Source organism: Lissotriton helveticus, chromosome 4_1 (genome assembly GCF_964261635.1).
Source record: "Lissotriton helveticus chromosome 4_1, aLisHel1.1, whole genome shotgun sequence".
Classification (NCBI taxonomy): Eukaryota; Metazoa; Chordata; class Amphibia; order Caudata; family Salamandridae; genus Lissotriton; species Lissotriton helveticus.
The window spans coordinates 711,681,495-711,703,233 of NC_136063.1; the positions used below are offsets into that span (position 1 = coordinate 711,681,495).

Consider the following 21,739-nt stretch of genomic DNA (forward strand, 5'->3'; position numbering starts at 1 on the left):
AGAAGCACCTGTCTCGCCCCCTACTGCCTTTGGTGCCAGGACTGGTTGAGCCTGCTGAACAGCTCTTCCTTACACCGGCGGTGGTGAAAGCTGCTCCCTCCAGGCTTGTCAAGAAGTACAGGGCGCCAGAGTCGGACCCAGCCTTCTTACGGATGGACCCAGTGCCTGATTCGGTGATTGTGACGGCGGCTAGGAAACTACATGCTACCTCCCCGTCCTCCACTGTGCCTCCAGATAAGGAGAGCCGCTGGATTGATTCAGCTGGACGGAAGGCGTGTGGGACGTCTTCCACGACGATGAAGGCCTCCAGCGACTCGGCGTTGCTGGGGCGGTACGACCGTGCGCTGTGGGACTCCATGGAACAGTTTGCGGACCTTGTCCCGCGGGACAGGAAAGAGGACTTCATGGAGATCGTCCAGGAGGGGATGCTGGTTTCGAACCAAGCCATCAGCGCCGCGGCGGATATCTCCCTTTTGGCCGCACATGGATACTGCCACGGTATCAATCAGAGACGCCATGCTTGGCTCCGGCTGACGTCGCTCAAGCCTGAAGCGCAACAGCGAGTGGCAAATCTGCCGTTTTCCGGCAACACCCTCTTCGGGAAACATGCAGATGACGAAATGGCCAGGATGAAGGCTGAGGCTGAAACCCTGACGGCCGTGGGCTTGGAGAAGCCCAAAGACAAGAAACCCTACCGCCAGTTCTTCTGGGCAACAGCAGCAGCAGCAACAACAGCAGCAATACAGAAGACCCTTCCAGAAACGTCAGAGGGGTAGAGGTGGACAACAGTCCTCTACCACGAACAAGGGCCCGGCTGGGTCTCGACCCTGAGCGGTTACTTCCCCTTCGTCCGTTACCCGCTCCGGTGGGGGGAAGCGTTCAAGTTTTTCTGGCAGAGTGGAGAAAAATTACTCAGGACAAGTGGGTGCTGAATATTGTTTGCAATGGATACAGTCTTCGGTTCATCAGCCCCCCTCCATCGATTCCGCCGGTCAGCTCGCAGTATCAACTGCGCGAGCTCCAGGCGGAGGCAGACATCCTGTTAAGGAAAAGGGCGATAGAAGATGTACCTCTGTCCCAAAGAGGAAGAGGTCTATACTCCCGGTTCTTTCTGGTTCACAAGAAGGACAAGAACGAGTTCAGGCCCATTCTGGACTTGCGGCAGGCAAACAAGTGGATTCGCAGAGAAAAGTTTTGCATGCTGTCGTTGCATCAGATTTATCCTCAGCTGCAACAGGGGGACTGGCTTTGCGCCATCGACCTACAGGATGCATACTTCCATGTGCCCATTGCACACAAACACAGGAAGTTCCTGCGATTTCAAGTCGGCACCAATCATTATCAGTACACGGTACTTCCGTTCGGGCTGAAGTCTGCGCCCAGAACGTTCTCGAAGTGCATGGCAGTGGTAGCGGCACACCTGAGGACGAACAAGGTGTTTGTCTACCCGTACCTGGACGATTGGTTGATCAAGGCCTCCTCCTTCTCGGAAGCTCAAGCACACTTCCGGATGACGTGCGTTCTGCTGAACAAGCTGGGGTTGCACATCAACATGTCCAAGTCGGTTCCGACTCCGGTCCAGTGCATTCAGTACTTGGGAGCCTCCATCAATACGCTGTCCGCAAGCGTGTCTCCTTCGGAGGAGCGACGGTTATCACTCCTTCGGAAGGCTCAGGTTCTCATGTCCACTCCATCTACTACAGTGAGGACGGTGTCTTCTCTACTGGGATCGATGGCCTCTTGTATCTTCCTGACGCCACATGCGCGGCTGCACATGAGACCGCTGCAGGAGTGCTTGGAGGATCAGTGGGACCAGAGGAGAGGATCTTGGGACGACAAGATACAACTGTCTCTACATGCTCTTCAGTCTCTGAAGTGGTGGTGTTCAGCGGAGAATCTCCTCAAAGGGGTTCCCTTCCACAAGGACATTCCCACTCAGACTATCGAGACGGATGCTTCTCTCTAGGGCTGGGGAGCGCACTCCGAAGACCTACAGATTCAAGGGACGTGGTCCCCGACGGAGTCCACGTACCACATCAATTTCCTGGAACTCAGAGCTGTTCACTTGGCACTGAAGGCCTTTCATCCGTCCTTTCAGACCAACTCTCTGCTTCTACAGACGGACAACACGACAACGATGTATTACCTCAACAAGCAGGGGGGCTCGAGATCCCGCACTCTGTCAAAGGAGGCGCAGGCGATCTGGCACTGGCTTCTGGCCCGAGGACTGTCGATAACGGCCACCCATCTGCCAGGTGTGCAGAATGTTCAGGCAGACGAACTGAGCAGATTGATTCAGGAAAACCACGAATGGGTCATAAACGGCGAAGTACTAGCAGAAGTCTTCGCAAGGTGGGGAACTCCAGACGTAGATCTGTTTGCCACCGCCGAAAACAGCAAATGCCGAGACTTCGCCTCCAGGTACTACCAGCCAGGGACGCTGGGGAATGCGTTATGGATCGACTGGTCGAACAGCTTCCTGTACGCTTTTCCACCCATTCCCCTGATTCTGACGGTTCTCATCAAGCTGTCCCAGTCCAGGGCGCGGATGATACTGATTGCCCCGGAATGGCCCAGACAGTGGTGGTTCACGGACCTGCTTCACCGGTCTCTCCTTCCTCACATGAAGCTGCCGTGCAAGCCAGACCTTCTCACGAAGTTCGGGGGGTGGATGGTGCACCCCAACCTCTCGTCTTTGAGTTTGGCGGCATGGCTCCTGAGATAGTGCAATATGGCCATCTGAATCTCCCAGAGGATTGTATGGACATACTGAAGGAGGCTAAGCGACCTTCCACTAGGACTTCTTATGCTTACAAGTGGAAGAGGTTTTGCATCTGGTGCAAGTCCAAGAACTATGACCCTACGACATACAAGGAGGATGTCATCCTTCCATATCTACTGCATCTGGCGCAGTCTGGCCTTAATGTTCATTCCATTAAGGTTCATCTGGCTGCTTTGACTGCCTACAGGAAATGCCCTTCACAGACTTCCTTCTTTCAGATCCCTGTGATCAAGGATTTTTTGGAAGGCTTGAAGAAAGTGTTCCCCCCTGTCAGGCTTCCTTCGCCTTCGTGGGACTTGAATGTGGTGCTGTCCAGATTGATGAAGGAGCCTTTTGAACCTATTCATAAGGCTTCGTTGCAGCACCTGTCCTGGAAGGCGGCGTTCCTCATGGCCATTACATCGGCCCGTAGGGTGAGTGAAATTCAGGCGTTGTGTTGCCAAGAACCTTATACTGTATTTCATGCTGCTAAGGTTGTTATGCGTACTCACCCTAAGTTTCTTCCCAAGGTTGTTTCTGATTTTCATATCAACCAGACTATAACTTTACCTACGTTCTTTCAGAATCCTTCATCTCCAGCGGAAAGGTCTTTGCATTCCCTGGATGTTAGGAGGGTGCTGAAATTTTATCTGGATAAAACCAGTGATATTCGTAGGTCAGACCAATTGTTCATCAATTATGGATCGGTCAGGACGGGTCTTGCGACCTCTAAGCAGTCCATCTCTAGGTGGATTGTGTCCTGCATACAGCTGTGTTACCAAAAAGCTAATAAGACCTTAGGAGGTAAGCCTAAGGCTCATTCCACCAGGGGCAAGGCTGCCACGACAGCATTGCTCCGTAATGTTCCGATTGCAGAAATCTGCAAGGCAGCCACTTGGAAGTCGGTTCATACCTTTGCTAAGCATTACTGCCTGGACACTGATGCTAGGGCAGATGCTCAGGTTGGACAGGCTTCACTGCGAAATCTGTTCGCAAAATAGTGGTGTTGATTCTCTTTTCTCCACCGCCGCTTTGGTGTGGGGATGGGCTTGCCATTCTATTCACTAGATTATGACTATACACAGAGATGCCCTACTACAGAAGGAGTAGTTTCTGTCCTGTAACTCCAGTTCTGTAGTAGGGGTATCTCTGTTATAGTCATAAGCGCCCTCCCTCCTCCCCGGTGGAGAGAGACATATTCCTTTAAGGAATGCTACAGGTCTGGCGTGTTACGCCTTCAAAAAGAACTGAAAGTAAGTTGGACCTGCTATGCATTCTGGGATACTGGGAGAAGGTTCTGGAAGATTCTCTTAAAGGCACAGTATCCTGTTCTGAGCCACATAATGGCAGCCTATGGGGCTTGTCTGTCCAGGTTCTTCTCTCTATCATTCCTGAGGGAGTTTGCTGTTAAAGCAATGGAAATCTGTACAGGCTTTTGCTGTTTTGTGGATTTTATGGTGGAATTTCTAGGTGAAGTACTGGACAGTGTAGCTTTTTAGGCTGCATTATCTGTCTTTAAATTCTCTCTTAAGTGTCTATGCATTTCTGCATTTTTTGACACTGTAAGAGATTATTTTTTATTGCTCCGGGGTCCACGCACATGGGCGGGACTATTCACTAGATTATGACTATAACAGAGATACCCCTACTACAGAACTGGAGTTACAGGACAGAAACTACTCCTTCACAATTAACCCCTCCTCATGTCCTTTAAAGGTGGGTGGGTTGTGAAAGTTTCTTGTTGCAAAAAGTGGGTTGTGGGTCTAAAACTTTGTGAACCTCTGGTATTGATGTAATATATACTCGAGATACACCCTCAAGGTTAAGATGCAATAATGTATTGTTCTGTACTGAAATATGGAATGAGAGGGTATAGATCCTAATTCGGATTTGTGTGGCGCATTATGCGTCTGGATGTGTGTATCAAAGAACTTTGCCCTTTTTTCCCTTCTGCTAGGGAGCACGGAGCTTCTTTGCTTGGCTTGTAGTGGACATTGATGTTTGGGGGCCTCTTTACGTATTATGTTGTGGTGATGTGATGTTATGTGCATGTAGCTGTTCCATATTTAAGTTATCCATCTTCTACATGGTTGGTTTGTAGATTGGTGAAGTGATATAGAAGTGGGATTGTGGTGACAAAAGTTTAGCAAGATATGCGCCCTGGAGTCTCACACATTTACCAGGCTTCGTGTATATGTTACACAACAATGTATTCACTCTGGCAACCTTGAAGTTTGTGCACTCATCTATTATTACTCTTTACTAGTTTACATCTGAATCCTGCCCATGAAAAAGATACATAAACATCTCACTGTGCCCCTTTGTAGATGTCGATAAGGGTCTTAAAAACCTTAATTGACACATTTTAAACTAAATATTTTATATCAGAGGCTTCAGAAGAAATGGCTTGTTAGAGCTGCACTCCCTGTCTTCGCCACGAAAGGTCATAACAGGCATCTCAGAAGCTTAACAGTAAAGAGTTACTTGTAAGCAGTGGATGTATACAGATGTTACCAACCCATTTGAGTTGTCTTTCTTGGCTATTATTTAAGCAAGTGTTTCCTATTTGTAACACTATAACAATAAAGTGCTATTTTTTTCCATCCCAAATTCTCACTTTTGTTTATTAGCCTTTGAAGGAATGTATCTTGCGTGCGCCTCCATGGGTTTGCCGCCTGGTTGTGCCATCCACAGTGGTAGCTCATCGATTGTGCCACAGGTTTGCCCTGGTGGGGCCTGTGTGCACGGGTTACTGTTACTCGGCTTGGCAGTTAAAAAGCAAGGGGCCAAGGTTCTGCATGTCTCTCGCTATTTCGGAGTTCTCCCTGGTGATAGGTCGTGGTGATGGGAAGAAGTTGGGTGTGTGCGATATATGCAAGGGCCGTGAATGGCACCGGATAGTGTGTTCGGTACGACAGGGCCTGTTTCTCTCATTGTATTAGCATGAGAGGATGTAGGGAAAGGCTATCGAGCAGTGTTTACTATATGCAGAATAGTGGCAGTATAGTGTTTGGGTTGGATGAGTTTGTAATGCCAAATCTTTTCCGGTAGTGGGGACGAAATTACAGTGATGGAAATGTCTCTTTAGGAAAGTGGGCATTTCCAAGTTTGTGGCTCTGTGTGCCTGTCGGTCTGTCTCCTAATTTACAACTGGGTGCTAGGGGGAAAGCCACATCTGTGCATTCCTGATAGACAGCCCTAAAGTAGGCAGCGGCGTCACTACGAGTGCGGGGGTGCGGACCGCACCGGTTGACACCATTACATGGGGTGACACCAATCTGGTTACGCTGTGTAACACAGCTCTGCAGCCTCGCCTCTGCTCTGCTGTGCAACCGACCGGCCCTGGCGCTTGGCGTGCCTTTGTCATTGGCCCTGAGCTGTCTGCAGGGTTGCCTGGGGGGAGTGAGCACTTGGTTAGAGGAGAGAGCTGGGAGAAAGAGGGGTGTCCACAGCTGGGAAGGGTGTTGGAGGGAGCACAGTTACGGAGCGTAGCTGGGAAGGTGCTTGTCTTGTCTGTACTAAAGAATAGATGATAATCTCGAACGCCAATAGTTTATGTAATTAATTATGAGGAGTAAAGAAGCATCGTTCATTTCAGGAGAGTTGGTATGTTCGAGATGCTTGCTTACCTCTCACAGGGAGAGTTTTACTAGCAGGTATAACTTTGCAGTAGGTGCATTAACCGATGGAGCTATCCCACAGCGGTAGAATGTTCTCGCATTGGGCACATCTGGGAGCCCATCCTCCCAGCCAGATAGTTAGCAGCATTCTCAAAGAGGTTCTTTAATCCACTGAACTATTCTACTGCAGTATAGTTTATTCACCTCTCCTGCCCCAGGATCTCTAGAGAACTCTGCAGCCGGTGCACTAACCCCTGAGCTATCATTCATCATTGGAATGTCTTAGTCATTGGGTAACCATGGGTGCGGAACTTCCATGTCCACAGAACCACAGCAGTCTAGTTGCACTCGGCAGCAGCTTCATTTACCAACTGAACTGTGCTTGTCAGTGGCCAGTATATAGACCCGGTACCCCAGGCATCATTGCATTTCACAGGCATTTGCTGTATGTACATTAACCCACTAATCTATCAACGCCAAGGATAGCTCCTAGACCTAGCTTTCACACCAAGCATTAAGTTTCGCAAGCCCCCGTGTTGTTCAGCAGCTCTCTGAGCATCATGGCCCTGCCATACTGCAGTACTGTGCAGCAGGTGCACGAACCCCGTGAGCTGCCATGTTCCCTTGCCACGAGTTACCCGCACCCGGTGACACCAACCCTAGTGACGCCACTGAAAGTAGGGGATCATGGGAAATGACGGACCCCTGATTCTGAGGAGCCTTTCTGCGATGGTTATGTGGGGGTAGAATTGTCACCTGCATTCCAAGGGGTAGGGTCTTGGCCTCACTAAAGATTGTGATCAAATCTCCTGAGTTAGGATGGCAGACAGGACAAAATTTAGAAAGGGCCTGTGCATATCAAAGGTGGTCTTTTTAACTAATTGTGTCTTTAGAGGCCATTGTGGGTATAACTACTAGGACTCTGGCCTCAGAAGCCTGGTCTGGTCTGACAGCTCAGTGTGTGGGCTGGTCTTTTGGCTGGTTGTGGACCTGATTTATGGTCTGCCGGGCCACTTAACTGATGATATTTCTTATATTCAAACAATCGTTGCCTTCAGCCAGTACAAATCAGTGAGGCTTTCCACACCTTGCAAGACACCTATTACAGACGTCTTTACAAGTTCAAAACTGACTCATTTAGCAAACATAGGCCACTTTTTGGGCTGCCTGATTCGCTAATTAGGGACACTTTCAGGTTCTGTCCCAGATCACCCCTGACAGCTAGGTATTTTGTCTCCCATCCCACAGAGAGATTCATCCTGCAGCCATTTTAGAACTACATTTCTGTATTTGACCAGCAATATCTGCCAAACTGCCCATTTGGAAAACATCCACCTTAGTTCAGAGCATGATTCAACTTTAAATGCGTTTGAGCAAACACTTGTGGGAAGGAGAGTGGAAAGGGTGAACGTTCATTCTTTTTTGCCAGATAGGGGGAGGCTGTTTGTCCTGGTTGATGACACCTCCCTGTGTAGTGCGCGCAGGCTGTTCCTTCCCTCTGCGGCTCGGGCGGGCTGGCACTGCAGTGTCAAACTCCGTGCCCACAAGGCCTTGCAGTTGCAGTTCAGCCCTTGTGTGTTAGCGCCTGTGTATGTACGTGCTGCATGGTCGGCCGACCCGGGCCTCCCTCCACGGCCTGCGGTCGCCCATAACCTGCCCTTGTATCACAACACGGAGCGACAGGCTGCAGGCCCCCGGCCGCCTCGCAGAGACTCTCACACAGGGCAGAGAGGGGGGAGCCACCTCCCGTGTTTCCATGGGAACCGTGAAATACCTCCAGGGCAGCAGCGGCGGCAGCAGTGAAGCAGGCTGCAGGGAGGAGGAAGGGTGAGGAAGAGGACAGGCCGCTCCACTCCCCCGCCTCCCACCCCCTGCTTGTCCCACCGTCGGCCTGCTGCTCTTGCGGTTTTACACCGAGCAGGGCTGAGTGTGGCGGGCGGAAGGCCTTGGTGGCAACCTCTCTACACCGCCGAGCCATCTTATCAGCCCACCCCCTGCCCCAGTCCAGCAATAGCTCATTCGTAGGACTCCCCCATCTGCTGACTTCCGGTTGGCCCTGAAAATATTAGCCAAACGCGATGCAGTGCAGCAGAACCTTCTAGAAGGCCCATTCGCGTGCGGTGCCCCACATTCAGAAGTGACAGATTGTGACATATGTTCCTCTTGAGAGGTGCCATGTTGCCAGTGTGTTAGCGTAACGCTCGTCTCCCACTAGTGTGGCATCGCCTCTTAGCGCTTGAAATGGATACTGTGCCTGGAGTGTGCGTTGCTGCAAAGCTCAGGAGCATGATCCATTGAGGCGTTGCCCAGTGCGTGCTTGTTGAATGACAGGCGAGGTTGTAACTCGGGGGCTAGTGATTAAATCTTATTTAGCGTTATTAAACAAAGATAGTGCAATAAACTACTGTGTCCACTGCACAGGTCACAGGTTTGAGGCGCAGTTGGACCACTCGGCCTTTCATCATTTTGGGGTCGAACAACTCCGCCTTTCATCATTTTGGGGTCGAAACACTCGGCCTGTCATCATTTTTGGGTTGCTTCTGTGTTTCTTTTCACCTGTAAGGCACCTAAGCTCTCCGCCTCAGTCAATTACATTCTTGGTGCAAGCTATAGTTTGCTTTGAAATAGTAAATATTGAGAGCGGGTGGTCATCTTTTAAATAAAAAATAAACTGTAGGGCTAGGTAAGGGCCCTGCAATGAGCTCGCATGAGAACCGTGCGACATTTACCGTGAGCTGAAACTGTGCCATTATTTGGCTCTCTCGCCTGCGCCGCCCTGCGTCTCTCCCTCCTCCCCTGTGACTCTCCCCTCTCGGTGCTCCCAGGCCCCACGTGTTCCCATGGAGACACCTTGGTCTGTGCAGCACGGCAGCACCTGGATGGGCAACCTGAGACAGCTGCCAGCCCACGCCCACAGGCAGGCCTCCCAGAGCCACCAGCCCGTGCGCACGCAGCGGGCACGCCGCACTGCGCCCACTGGAATAGGACGAACCGTTTCAGGGTGGCACCGGTTTTCGTTCACAACACGCCCTAATCCAGGGACTCTCGAGAAAGATGACGCTTGACCAAAGCAGCACATGGGGCATTTAGCTCAAGGGCGGCACGTGTATCGCAGACAACACACAATACATTGCTTTCAGGAAGGTGGCATTTTATAGACACCTGTAAAAGTAGTGCCACTGAACTCACGGGTTAGGAACGTTGGTATTAAGCGCTTTCAGTGTTATCGAGGAGGGGTTATAGGAACGCAGGTGACAAGTTAACAGAATAAATACATTTTAAAGATTGATGTTTTTTTAGAGCAGAGTATCGACGCAGGCAGATATCACTAGCTAGCACAATGCTTCGAGCCCGCGCAGGGCTTTGTGTTTTATGTTTGTAGCTTGATCCGTTTTCTCAGACTTCTAGGACTTCGGCTACCAAAAAGGACACGTGTCAACCTTTTATAATAGGACTGCATTACGCTTTCCACCGTTCTGCGGTTACTACAGGCTGCGCAGCCACTTTACGCACGGCACATGCACATTATATGCACATGGGGGCGACAAAGGATGACAATTGGGAGACAACAGGATTGTTTAATAGAAAACGTGTCCTTTCTGGAGTTCGTTATTCACGTCAAATTATATACCTTTCTGCAAAAACCGCAGGGGCTTATTTACAAGCCCCTTGCGCCCCCGTGTGCGTCACTTTTTTTTACACATAAGAAGTGACGCACCGGTGGAGCAAGGGGCTTGTAAATAAGAGTAAGCCCCACAGATTTATGGGATTGTGGCGCACAATACGATTCACTCTCTTAATCCTCGAAAACTGTTGTGATCTGCATGAGTTTTTTGGATGTATGTCAGTACAACGCGATCTTTTAGATCACGGTACTTGATGCACTCAATAGTAAAACAATGTTCAATGACATTCAAAACAAATAAATGATGCACAAAGCGACAGAAGAATGTAAGAATCTCCAGTGGGGGAGTAGTCCGGTGGAGTTCTTTATTGAGTAAGACAGCCAGCCGACACGTGTTTCATCGCTATTGCGAGTCCTCAGGGCTATAAGTGGCTGTATCCGAATCCGGTGTGTATATTCAGTGCCGCCGCGTAAGCGGCGGCACTGAATATACACACCGGATTCGGGCGTCTACTTAAAGAAGTGGGTCGCACCCGACCCGGAGCAGCGCAATAACAGCGTGAAACCTCGAGAGACATTTGATCTTCTACGCCCGAAAATATATATAGACGAACACCAATTGATTATCATCTACTGTACCAAGACTAAGGAATATTTACATACACAGGGGTCGACAGCAGCTTCACTGTTATTATTCTTCCACGGTCAAGGGCCCGGCTGGGTCGGAAGTATCACCAGCAGAGCGACCTACTGTTACAATACAGCCACTTATAGCCCTGAGGATTCGCAATAGCGATGAAACACGTGTCGGCTGGCTGTCTTACTCAATAAAGAACTCCAACGGACTACTCCCCCACTGGAGATTCTTACATTCTTCTGTCGCTTTGTCCATCATTTATTTGTTTTGAATGTCATTGAACATTGTTTTACTATTGAGTGCATTGGGTACACTTGTAATTTTGTTACGTGGTAGTTTACTACCACATTTTGAGTGGTTCTAGGGCTCTCCACTCACCCAGGTGCACCACCCCATCGACCTAGTCATTATCAGTGTGTTCACCTTAGGTAGTGCACCCATTGTCCCTTACTGACTAAAAGCCTTTGAGTTGTGTTCTTAGATCACGGTACTTGACAACGCTGCCATAACAACGCAAGTCGTTACAACGACTTGCGTTGGAGGGCGCGGATTGTGGAATATTATAATTTTATATTCCAACACCAGTCCACGTAACATTAGGGAAGGTGTTGGAATATAAAATTACAATATTCCTTAACCAACAGCGCCTTCCAGCACAAGTCGTAGTAACGACTTGCGTTGTAATGGCAGCGTTGTTAAGGTAGTGCGGTGTAAACACCGCGTTGTAAACGATGTTCCCCGTTTTTTTTAAAGGATTTCTGCTAAGCTGAAGGACACATTGCTAGTGGCCTGTAAAGTGGTAGGTCCTAGGCCCACATACTTAGAAAATTAGTACACGGACATAGGGGCAGATTTACAAGCCCCTTGCGCCTCATTTACGCCACCGATGCGTCACTTTTGTGACGCAGCAGAGGCGCAAATCCTGCGCCATGGTGCAGGGTACTTACAACGTGATGCATCTGGGAGATGCATCACGTTGTAAAGGTCTGCCCCACATATAGGCGTTCCTGCGCAGGGGAGGGGCGTTCCGACGCAGGGACGCCTCCTAAAAGTGGCTGAGTGAAATCTACAAGATTTCACTCAGTCACTTTTAGGCCAATGCTGCGTCAAAACCCTGCGCCTGCTTGAAGCAGGCGTAAGGCTTGACGCAGCATTGGAAGAATAGGGCCCCCCAGAGCATTGCTGGAGCTGCGTCGCGCTTGCGACGCAACTTCAGCAATGCGCCACCTTTACGGCACATATGCGTCACGCATCTGTGCCGTTTTTGCCCCATGGTGCGCCGCATTGTAAATGCAGCGCATCATGGGTGGGGGAGCTGGGCCGCACAATTATTGGTGCATCCATGCTGATATGCAGGGATGCGCCAGTAATTGTAAATCTGCCCCATAGTGTATGGTTACTAAACTGGCCCCAAGCACGCGCACCAGGCGCGCAGCACCCATTGGGCAGAACAGGCTGCAGCCCTCCACCCCTCCCTGTCAGCTGCCATAGGCTGGGCTGCCCAGGCTGGGTTTGGTGCCTGGCCTTCAAGTCATTCAAAGTATTCACGTCGCTTTAAAACACCTCTGTTTGGTACCGACCTCAGGTGCCCGCTTTTCATTCTCCCTGCTCTGCTTAAGCGGTGCTCATTTGGTCCATGGAGGAGTTGCGAAAGCAGCAGCAGTGATCAAAGCTGCTATCAGATCCTGACTTCTTCCCCAAATAAACAACAGGGACACCCTGCAACACTCTCATTGTATTAAAAGCTGCACAGTAAGTGACTATCACAGGGCAATTCAGAGAAAGATAGTGACATGCCTGAAGGATTTTCCATTGGGAAGAAAACTTGCAGGAAATTAGAAGTGTGCATGGCATTACAACATAAATATTTGTAGTCGTTTCTTTTATTTTCCTAGTGGCCCGAGACCAATCATAAAGTGCAGTGCAACATGAGTTAAAATAAAATATAAAATATATAGCATCATGACAAAAGCAGTCTGGAGTGCGATCTAAATGCAATAAAAAAGATTTGAAAATATTTATCTCAATATTTATACCTTTTACATAGAGGTGGGCGGGTACAAATGAAAAGAGGAAAACGCCTCTTAGAATTGTTTTTGTGCAGGAAGGTGTCCCTTCCTGCACAAAAACTATCCTGCATGCAACACCGGCACCCTTGCACTATGGTGCCAGGGTGCCTGCGTTGGCGCTAGGCTGCTGAAATGGCGCCAGTGCAGGGAGAAAGGACAGGAATACACCATATTGCATTAATACAATGCATTCCTGCCCTTTCACTTTGGTGTACGGCAGCGCAGCAAGGAAGAGCTGCCTTATGCCAAAATCCCATAAATAAGCCCCTAGGAGGCAAGACAGTTGTCATGTGCACTCTAAATGTGGCCTAAATTCTTATTATACTTGTAGAAGCTTTATAGATTATTCAAACAAATACAATATGTTTTTATACAGTGCCCACATATTTCAAGGTGCTGCCATGTGCAATAATGAAATAAAAGGAGGTATGGTGAAATCAAATATTGCCTAGGATTTTATGATGTCTCTGCCTCCATTAATCCACTTGTTAGGCCCTCAAAGTTGGAGTCAAGTTGCGCCCCTGACATTTACCTGGGCCCTTTTATTGGCAGGGGTGTGTTTGTGGCCAGCCCTCAAAGGAGTGGCTTGAAAAACTGGTGCCTGCTGAGACACTAAAATGCGCCCAGCAGGATACATTCCTCCCAAAATGTATTTAAACAAAAACAAACAGAAGTTCAACCTGGTGGAGCTAACAACAATAAAATTAGAGCCACAGGGTCCATCAGTATCTATAATCGATCAGCGGGCCAGCAGTGGACATGGGGTTGATGACCCAGACTGCAACAGGACGTCTTTGTTGGCATCCATAATTTAACCTGAGTGGTTAAGGACATGAAATGCTGGCTGCGATACATCAGTAGCACTCTGGCAGACTACCGGTGGAAATGTGTCCATGGACTGAATCTGTTCCACTCGGCTGATGCTGAGGACCGCTTGTGGTAAGTTTTAAAAGTTCAAAGGGTCCGTCAGGAGCGTGGTCGGAGTCTATTACGAAGTTGAATATATGATTATTCAACGATTTCAAGTTCCACGCATGCCTTTACCACGCGAATTTTACTTCGCATGTGTCTTTTGCACGCAGCATTTGACAACGCATGTTTTTACTCCGCAATCATAACGTTACGAAACATCTGACGTCCCATTTACATTTACATAATGATACTGATAGGCTACATGCAGTACGAAGGAAAAGATCGATGTTTTAAACAATAATAAACAGATTCCCTTACATTATATTTTTATTTTTTTCATAATGCGCTTAATTAATACCCTAATTTACAAAGTTTTGATTTATATCTTACCCCTGTACGTCTTTCACCATCAGCCCTTTCTTCCACCGACCACGGAAACAAGCGTCAAAACACGTCTATCAAAACTGATAACGGACTTCTATTATGACGTGCTCTTTTCCTTCAGCGTTTTGAGGCATTGTAGAGATTTTTTTTACGTTTTTGAAATGTTCTTCTTATTTATTTATTAATATCCGCTTGTTTTTTTTTTTTGGGGGGGGGAACCCCCCCCAACCCCCCCTAGCCTCCCCCCAGTCCCCCCCCCCAGCCCCTTAATCCCCCCCTCCCCCCAGCCCCCCAAAGCCAACGCAGATCGTACTTGCAGAACGACGACAGGAAGGAATACCACTCGCGTGGTAAAGACGGTCGTTGAAGTCTTACGCGTGGGAAAGACCTTTGCGTGGTGAGTGACGCGTGGTAAACGTTATGCGTGTTATTTGCTTCGTAGTAAATGATGTTTCCCACGAAGTTCAACACCGGTGTTTGTTACCCACTGAAAACCATGTAAGTGGGCTGTGACTTGTGGAAGTTTCTGTTGTCTAATGTTGCCTTGTCAGGCCTTGCTACATCCTGAATCTGTTGGTGGGGCAATAACAAGTCCATCTCTCACGCTTTGGGGAGGCCCCTTGGTTGGGTTGCCACAGAACTGGCTTGTTCCACCCTGCTTTTATGTTTGAAAAGGATTAAAAGATTCAACTTGATCCACTCAAGACCTTTTCCTTTCATCTCGAAGATGCTTGTTGTGTTGTTGTTACATATTGTGATTACACGATCTTTACTCTATGTGTGCCTAGGCGGTTGTTTTCACGGAACTGCTTGTAGCCTGCGCTGAGGCTGTGTGAGGCAGCTGCAAAACCACAGAGGAGGAGCCACTGCCTAGTTGTTCACACAAACCTCAAGGCAGCTTGAAGTGTTATTTATTCACTGGGGCCTATTCCGGCCAGTCATTTACTGTCTGCTGGGGGAGGTGTACTTGGTGGCGCTGCAGCAACCTATACTTTCAGGCCATGGCAGTTTCGGCAGTAGGAACAGAAACCCAGGATACATCATGGAGCCCTATGGCCTTTGTCAGGAGCTTTTATGGCAGCTATGCAGACCGCATAAGGAGGAAGGTCTGCCCACAGCCAGGTAAAGAGACGCGGTGCCGGCTAAGTGCTGGAGGACGTCGCGGTTCCTTTGTTGTTTCTGTCCTCCCTCATGTGGCCAAGAGCATTGGAGGCTTTTTGATGCAGGGTTTTCTCAGGTGCAGTCTTGATTGTCTCCCCTGATGGCGGGGTGCCGTGATCATCATTCAGCTTGCAGAGCGCCGCTTGTTAGGTCTAAGCTTATTTGCAGGCTTCCTCTTGAGCTGCGTTCTTTCTCTGTAGTCTTCTCTTAACCCCTTGGCTGCGGGGCCGATTCCCCCTCTGTGCTGGGAGGAGAGGGGGGCGCGCACAGCGCCCCGGTGCTCATAACGAGCTCAGCTCGTCATGAGCCACGTTTCTCGTGTGCTCATGACGAGCTGAGCTCGTCATGACCACGCCCGTTCCTTAGAACGCCCAGCACAGCAGGGGAATTAGCCCCGCACCTGAGCGTTCGAACGGTCATGACGAGCTCAGCTCGTCATGAGCACACGAGAACCGTGGCTCGACGAGCTAAGCTCGTCATGAGCGTCGGAGGGGTTAATTACCCAGCGTGCAGGCCATGTACCTGTCATACCTATCATATGGGAGCTGACAGGTGAGGTTGGCTTGAAAGCTCCTGTGTGCCTTTCAGTGTTTCGGGCGCATTACTGGCTCATTCCGAATGCCGGGCAGCTTGAATTGGTCAGAGAGGGTTCACTTAGATTGGTCACTTTTGTACGAGTCTCTTACTCGTCTCCTGGGCTGGGGCTGACATGTGGTAGTGCAAGCTGGGTGGCACTGCTGCCTCTCGTCATTGGTCGTCTTACTCACACTAGCACTGGAGGCTCTTGCGGGGGTGAGTGTTGGCTGGTGCAGCACTATTCATGCCCCTAATGGGTTGGACCTGTGTGCGAGGGAAAGCTCCATATTACTGCTGCGGGTGCAGGGAATGCTGGGGCAGGGGTCGCACCTGCGGTTCCTCAGCATTCTTAGGGGTGGCAGGGTTGCTGTCCCTCATGCCGCTCACCAAGAAGGTGGTGGGTCACTTCTCCCTCACGGCAGTGACTGCCTGAGCACAAAAGGATGCTTGTGTGGGCGGCAGTCCTAACAGCAAGGCAGCTAGCAGGTGGATGCAGGCAGGACCGGCGCTAGGCATGGGCAGTGTGGGCAGCTGCCCAGGGCCTCACACTCAACGCACCAACATGGGGCCCAGCACCAGTTTATCACACCACCAGCTCTCTTGTACTCCTGCCGATTCAATTGAAAGAAAGGCATCTCTTTGCAATTGGGCCCGTGAGAGGGAGGGTAGCGGGCCCTCCCTGGGCCTCTTAGGGATGGTGTCCCAGTTGCAAGGTGTCGCATTTTGCACTTTTTTCCTGCAATTCGGCTTCCTCTCAGGCTGCCCGTTCAGAGACACTGCATGACATCCGTTGTCAGCACTTCAGCGCCCCAGAGTTTTAAATCTCATCCCCCAAGCAATTCTCACACCTTCAGCCCGAAAGGGCTGTAAAAGAGGTGCTTGTGGGTGGCTGAGAGGAGGAGCTGTGGCCCAGGAGGAGTCTGCACAAACTGCTTCCTGAGCCCAAATATATGACGTATGCAAATTATAGGGGCCTTGCACATTCCCGTTGGCCCAGAGCCCCAAAAATGCTAGAACCGGCCCTGGATGCAGGGAGCTCCACAGGGCATTTTCCTTCTGTCCCACTTCTCTTTTATCACACGAAAGGCAGAAACGGAAGTATTGAGACACCGCTGGTTCCCTGCATGAGTAGAATGAAAGGGCCTTAACACAAGAAGGACCCATTAAACAAAAAGGGCATAAAAAGAAATTTTACTACGGCCAGTCCGCCTCTGTGCAGGAAGGGAAACCAGTCATGTGGCAAACCTAATTAGTTGACCCAAGGTACAGTGGCGTCACTAGGGGGTGCGGGGGGTGCGGACCGCACCGGGTGTCACCCCATCTGGGGTGACACCAATCTAGTTAGTGCTGCTGCTGGTGTGCTGTGCGCAGTTGCGCACCGCACCTTAGTTCTTACAAAATGTTAAATACTTACTGTCTGCTACACAGTGCGCACTTCGCAGTGTATGTGCACTCACACTGCAGCAGCACACACACACGACTGTGCTGGTCACCGTCACTGGTGCGAGGCGTACCCAGCAGTTTGTGGGTCCCCCAGGGCCGTCAATCTATCTTACTGGTGCTACCAACCACCAATGACGGCCCTGGGACAGCCCCCGCGCGCTGTGCGAGTGTGCGCTCCTGCTGACGCCGCACGTCACGGCGGTCAATCGCCCGCCTGGAATAACAAATTATTACCGACGACATCACCAGATCGAGCCGAGCGCCGTCGTGGTCTCTGTCTCCTGAGTCCTCTCCCCAAATTCTTTTTGCTGGTGGGTCCGTCCGGACTCGGAGAGAGGCAGCAGTCGGACCGGACGGTGAGGGAATGAGAATAAATTTTAAAATAATATCATGAAGATGATGAACTAAGTTAAACATGTGGTTGTGGCAGTGCAAAATAAATTATTCAGATTTCAGTACAATGCTTTATTTTACTGCATTCGCAAATGAAAACGAAAACACGGCCCTCTTCGACAGGCAGGTCTAGACTCTAGTGCACTAGTGCAGAGTGCACCAGGGGCGAAAGCTTCCTTCCTTCCTTGGGCAGTCACGATGCTGTGGGGGCACAGTCATTTCGGGTGGCCACGCTGCTAGGATTAGTTTGTTATCGGAGGAGGCCCTATCCCTGAAACCTCGCAGCCGGGTAAGAGGTATTGCCATGTGTGAGTATGCGCCTAGCGCCGGCAAGCCACCATGCCTGATGCTCATCCACACCTAATATGTGTACATTTCACACTGGTACATTTTGTATACGTAAATGCTGGGGACGCTCTGGTTGCATCTCACCCCAGGATTGAGTTAGAACATAAATAAAAGAGGCATGTAGTAGGAGTTGAACTGATTCAACTTTACATTCTGCAGTCTGCACCAAGCTTCCTTGACTCCCAGTAACGTCTATTTTCAGTGCAATAACGCTGCCTGCCTATTGTCTGACGGTGGATGTGGGCAATGTTCACATGGTCTGGTCTTGTCCCTCCTTAGCCGCATACTGGTATACTACACTTAGCACACTGCACAGGGGCTGTCCTCTCTTATATCTTGTGAGCTATGCATCCTAGAACTTTACCGCGCACCAGGAAGTACAAAGTGGTAATGCAATTCCTGGCCCTTTTACTGGCAGTGGCAAACCACTTGATCACGCGGAAATGAAAAGCGGCAACTCCTCCCGTGGCTTCCGTGTGGCCACTGTCTTCGTTGGCATTGGCTCAGGCCGAGAGTACATTGCTACACATTAGGGAAGAGGTGAAGGGTCGCTGCAAACATCCCATCTCAGGGACGTGGGACACTCTCCTGGAGAAGTTCCGTGAGGGGATCCCCGCCAGTCCACCGACCCCTTAAAGACATGTATAGACCATATCCTTACACCTTCTCCTTTCCTTCCCCATTCTGTTTTTTTCCCTCATCTCTATTCGCCCCGACTATACCTTGCTGGCTACGTGACATTTGGGTTATTTTACTTCACTGCTACAAATGAGTGCATCCACAGTTTCAAATCAAAAGTATATATTTTTTAACCTTCCTCATGTTTTATTTCTCAATTCAGTTATGGTTCAAAACTGTTTTCTACCCCTGCCTCCCTTTTATCGTTATATTCACTTTTAATTCTCTGCACATGACATCAACAATGCAGTGCTCCTTGCCAGCCACTTTTTTAAAAACTTTATTTATTATACTGCAAGATACATCAAGCAGCATGCTAAGGAGCCCACACTGCGCATCAATAAAATGACAAGTAGGATGCAACTTTTCTTTTTTGTCCCCTCCCACAATCCCAGCCAAACTTTGAAACACATAAACACAAGTGCTAGACCATACACATGCTAGATAGTACTTCTGCAATATAAATAGTAGCAAGAAAAGTGAGTAGGTTTTACAGAGGCCATTCCTTCCATTTAAGCAGATTTTTTTTACAAGCGATTAGGTCATGGCCAGATATTCCACAAGGTATGTGATCAGTGGAGCCCAGAAGTCCTTGGACCTAGAGGACAATGGCAATTCCTCAGCATATGCCTCCATTTGTTCTTTGCAGTATACTAGGTCTCTGATCCACTACGTCAAGGTGGGCGCCGTCCTGCCACCCCAATGCATTGGAACAGAAAGTAGAAATAGCAACAATGCGCCTATTGCATGGCTAAATCTTCTTCAGTAGCCCTAGAAGACATAGTTATGGCGTACACACAATCTTTTCCAGTATCATATCAAAGAGTACTTTCACAACATGCTGCCAAAATCTGTGTATGAGAGTACAACCCCACACCAGGTCATGAAATTGGCCCCATCCTGCCCACATCTAGTACATCTCGCATCATCCAGCAATCCAAATTTCAACAATTGCGCAGGGGTGTAATTCATCTGATGCAGATACTTAAAATGTATAATGCAAAGATTACAGTTGGCGGTCAAGCGCCCAGTCAGTTTACATCAAGATTCTTAGTTTTCCCAGGACATGGGGGGGATCAAGTTCCTTATTCCATTTATCGAACGCAGAGGAGCTAGACCAGTCATTTCCCTTTGGGATGCATTATATAATCACTCAAAGAAAAACCAAAGGTGATGATGGACGGAGCGTTGAAAATACAAACACTCACCCCCAGTCAACTGATCTGGGTTTAATCCACCACCCCCTTTTTAGGTTTTGCCTGGCGAAAAGATGCGCTCTGCGCATCTTTTTCGCGCAGGCGAAATCCTGATGAGATCTGTAGTGTGGCTTTGGGTCGGCCCTCGTCATTGATTGGCTGGCTCCATAAATGGAGCCTAGCCATTGGACGAGGGGCCTGTCCGTCAATGCCGGACCAGATTCGGGGGCGTTCCCGCGTTTCTTTGGCTTTTGCCGACGTCACGCGACGTCAGCCGAAAGCCGGGAACGCCCCCGAATCTGGTATGGCACTAGTGGCACCCCGAGCGCTCTGCCGCCTCCTACTACGGTTCAAACGCTGCCTCCCTGATTGCCGCCGCTGCCTGGGGCCGAGAATAACATGAGGACCTCGCCGGGGCCGCGGAGAGCAAGAACGAAGGAGCTGCCCTCCCATTGGCTGAGGCGGTCGAGCCCCCTCAGTGCCGCCGCGCTAGGAGTGGTTCTCGAGCCGCCGCGTCATCGCTGGAGCCGTGCTGCGATTGGCCGCAGCTTCGCCACCATCGGAGGCTCGCCCTGAGAGCGGCGCATCCATCGGGAAACTTCGCCGCCCGCCTGCCTGAGCTAGAGACGGGCCGCCGCGCTGCCCGCGGCGACCCGGAAGTGACTAGCCGGCCGGCCAATCCTAGCGCGGCCGGCCGGAAGTGCCCGCCCCCGCCCGGGGGAAGAAGGAAGACGGCAGCCCAGGAGAAGAAGTATGGCGGCCCACGCGGGGCTCCCGTGGCCTGGAGGGAGCCCCGGGAGAAGCGGAGGACGTTGCCGGTCTCCCATGCTGAAGAGGGAGACCGGAGAAGTGCCCAGGAGATTGCCGCTGTCGCAAGGAGCCCCCGCCAGGACGGCGGCCCAGGAGAAGAAGTATGGCGGTCCACGCGGGGCTCCAGTGGCCTGGAGGGAGCCCCGGGAGAAGCGGAGGACGTTGCCGGTCTCCCATGCCGAAGAGGGAGACCGGAGAAGTACCCAGGAGATTGCCGCCGTCGCAAGGAGCCCCCGCCAGAGTGCCCGGTAAGTTACATGGGCTACCGAGCGCAGCAGCACCACCACCAGAGGCTTAGGGCTCGGAGCCACACCATGGTGGACCTGGGCGGCTGCCCCAGGAAACACCTCTGCGAGCCCCTGCTGCCCCCCGCCCTGCTCTGCTGGGCCCTGCTGCTGCTCTGCTTGGGGCTCAGAGCCGCACCATGGTGGACCTGGTGGAACCTTAACAAAGGCAAAACCATTGCATTGTAAATGCTTGTTATATAATCACTTTACTGCTATGAGTGGTTTATTCTTCAGGAAGGACTGCTGCTATGACTGTTAAGTTCACCAAGAGGGTTGGGTCCAGTTGCCTCAAGAGACCCATTCTCTTGGATTTCCCTGCTGCTATGAGTTGTTTGTTTTTTAGGAGGGCCCTGCTAGGTGAGAGACCATGTTCTTTCGTAAGGGCCAGATCCTGTATTTATGAGTTGGCGTGTTCTCACAGAGTGCGCCCCTGCTACGAGAGCCCTGTTCCTATGATTAGTTTGTTCTGTCTGAGTGGTAATGCTGCTATGAGTGATTTGCCCTCAGAAGGCCCTGTTGCTATGACTCGTTTGTTCTCTAGAAGGGCCTTGCTGCTATGAGTGGTTTGTTCTCCAGGAAGGCCCTGCTGCTATGAGTGGTTTGTTCTCTAGAAGGGCCCTGCTGCTGTGAGTGGTTTGTTCTCTAGGAAGGGCCCGCTGCTACAAGTGGTTTGTTATTTAGGAAGGGCCCTGCTGCTATGAGAGGTTTGTTCTCTAGAAGGGCCCTGCTGCTATGAGTGGTTTGTTTTCTGGGAAGGGACCTGCTGCTATGAGTGGTTTGTTCTCTAGAAGGACCCTGTTGCTATGAGTGGTTTGTTCTCTAGGAAGGGCCCGCTGCTA

At 50.3% G+C, this 21,739-nt stretch overlaps 1 protein-coding gene across 3 annotated transcripts in view; it reads left to right on the forward strand.

Annotated features, from left to right (window-relative positions):
• NOL4 (nucleolar protein 4) overlaps positions 1–21,739 on the forward strand; it is a 591,044-nt gene that overhangs the window by 135,443 nt on the left and 433,862 nt on the right. The gene's annotated exons all lie outside the window — the stretch shown is intronic.